The sequence below is a fragment of the Camelus ferus genome, chromosome 12 (assembly GCF_009834535.1).
Source record: "Camelus ferus isolate YT-003-E chromosome 12, BCGSAC_Cfer_1.0, whole genome shotgun sequence".
Classification (NCBI taxonomy): Eukaryota; Metazoa; Chordata; class Mammalia; order Artiodactyla; family Camelidae; genus Camelus; species Camelus ferus.
Genome location: NC_045707.1, coordinates 6,044,142 through 6,047,188, shown reverse-complemented (window position 1 = coordinate 6,047,188; position 3,047 = coordinate 6,044,142).

The window sequence follows — 3,047 nt, the reverse complement described above, 5'->3', positions numbered from 1 at the left end:
CGCGGGCCAATCACGCTTCAGGAAAGAGGAAAAGCCGGTTCCGCGCTCGCCCGCGCCCCTCCTCCCCTGGAGGCGGGGGAACCGCGGGCGCTTGTGGGACTTGTAGTTCTCCCTTGGGTGCGTGTGGGAGGGGGTGTTGCTATAGCGACGTGAAAAATCCCCCGGCTCTAGCCCTGCAGCAGATAGCGCGCACTGTTCTCTTCCCCACGCCAACCTCTTCCAGTCACTCCGACTCTATTCTTCATTAAACAATTATTTAATACCTAAGACAGGTACTGTTCCAGGTGTCAGAAATAACTTCGTATTCTCCCTGAGTAGAAATTTAAGGTGCCCGGGGGCCGGAATGCTTAGCTGAGAGACTCATTTCAATTCAGGCAGAAACGGGAATGGTCTTAGGCCCAACGCTATAAATGTTCGGCATGCTCAAGATCCTGCAACACTCTCCCTTGCATCATCTCCTGAAGGGGAGAAAAAAAAAACACCCCTCAGATATGAGACAGCCTCATTCCTTTTAGATTTCCACACTCAGAGTTCCAAGTGCTTTACAAACATCTCAAATCAGGGACAACCAATCACCAATCACCCTTTTAAAGATGACAAAACAGTGGCTCTTCGGGTTTAGACACTCTCCAAGATCACATGGAATATAAAATTTAGTCCAAATTCTTCCCCTATGCTATGTTGTAATCCAATTAATTAATTGAGAATCTAAATGTAATTAGTTTAACATATGTTAAACATATTTCTAAATTTGAGGTCCACTGCAAAGATGTGAAAGTCTTCTTGATTTCTTTCTTTTCTTCAACCCTTTCTACCTCCAACCCCATAGTCATGCTATCCACAAGTATTGTTGGGTCTTCTACCTCCAAAATGTATCCTGTGTCCCTAATACAAGCCATTGGTCCACTGAAACAGCCCTCCAACTAGTCTCTCAGTTTGAATCTTCATCTTCTTTAATTCACACGGATGAATTTTTAAAAATCATAAACCAGATCATGTTCATTCCTCTGCTTAAAAACCCCTAATAGCTTCCCCTTGCACTTTGAATAAAATGCAAACCTGCCACAATAACCTAGCTCCAGGTTTCTTTTCAACCGCCTCTTGTATCATCTTCTCCTCCTATCACTGTATCCATCCACTCACCTCTTCCTATTCTTGATTGCCAAGCTTGAGTTGGCCTCAGGGCCTTTGCACTTTCTGTTCCATTCGTGTGGAACATCCTTTCCATGGCTTTTCTCATGTATGGCTCTTCATTTTTTTTTTAGATTTCAGCTCAAAGTCACCTCTTTCAGGACTTTACTTAAAGTAGCTGTTCCCTCCCCTCACTCTGTATCCCTTCACCCATTTTGCAGTCCTTCACAGTGCTTTTTTCTGTTTGAAATTATCTCATTCATCTGTTTACTTGTTTATTGCTCATCTCCCACCACTGGAATGTAAGCTCCATGAGGGCTGGGAATTAAGTCTGTCTTGCTGTCTGCTGTATTTCCAGGGGCAAGAGCAGAGCCTAGTATACACTAGGTGCTCAGTGACTGAAGAGCTAGCTAATAAGACTTCAAGGATTACAACAGGCTTCTGCTTTTTTTTTTCTTTTCTGTTTCTTCAACAAAGATTTTTTTTCAAATCAAGGTACAGTTAATATGTAATATCATATGTTTCAGGTGTACAACATAGTAATTAATAATTTTAAAGTTATATTCCATTTATTGTTATTATGGAATATTGGCTATATTCCCTGTGTTGTACAATATATACTTGCAGCTTCTTTAATTTATACATAGTAGTTTGTACCTCTTAATCCCCTACCTCTATCTTGCCCCTCCCCTCTTCCTTCTCCCCTAGTGGTAACCACTAGTTTGTTCTCTGTATCTGTGAGTTTGCTTCTTTTTTTGTTATATTCACAGGTTTGTTGTATTTTTTCAATTCCACATATAAGTGATATCATATAGTATTTGTCTTTCTTTGGCTGACTTACTTCACTTAGCATGATATCCTCCAAGTCCAACCATGTTGCTGCAAATGGCAAAATTTTGTTCTTTTTTATGGCTGAGTAGTACCCCATTGTGTGTGTGTGTGTGTGTGTGTGTGTGTGTGTGTGTGTACACACATACTACATTTTCTTTATCCATTCATCTGTTGATAAACACTTAGGTTGCCTTCTATCTTGGCAATTATAAATAATGCTGCTATGAACATTGGGGTGCATTTATCTTTTCGAATTAGTGTTTTTGTTTCTTTTGGATATATACCCAGGAGTGGAATTGCTGGATCACATAAGTAGTTCTATTTTTAACTTTTTGAGAAACCTCCATGCTTTTACAGTGGCTGCACCAATTTACATTCTCACCAGCAGTGTATGAGGGTTCCCTTTTCTCCACATCCTTGCCAACATTTGGCAGAATAGTTTTAATGTTTAAATTTAATGCTTTAAAAATATCAAAAAAAAGGTAGTGACTGTTTGTCAAGTCACATGCTGAAAAAGACGAAACTCCCTGCTGGTAACTACTATTTTGTTTTCTATATATGAATCTATTTTTGTTATATTCACAAGTTTATTGTTAATTTTTTAGACTCCACATATAAGTGATATCATACAGTATTTGTCTTTTTCTGTCTGACTTATTTCACTTAGCATAATATCCTCCAAGTCTATTCATGTTGTTGCAAATGGCAAAATTTCATTCTTTTTAATGGCGGAAAATATTTATATATATATATACACCACATCTTCCTTATCTTTTTTTGGGGGGGAGGTAATTAGGTTTATTTATTTTTATTTATTTATTTGTTTGTTTTTTGATGGAGATACTGGGGATTGAACTTAAGACCGTGCGCATGCTAAGCAGGCGCTCTACCACTGAGCCATAGCCCCCTCTTATCTGTTGATGGACAGTTAGGTTGCTGCTATGAACACCAGGGTGCATGTATCTTTTTAATTAGTGTTTTCATTTTTTTTCAGATGGGTACCCAGGAGTAGAATTGCTGGGTCATGTGGTATCTCTACTTTTCGTTTTTTTGAGAAGCCTCCATACTGGATTCAACATCAAGTG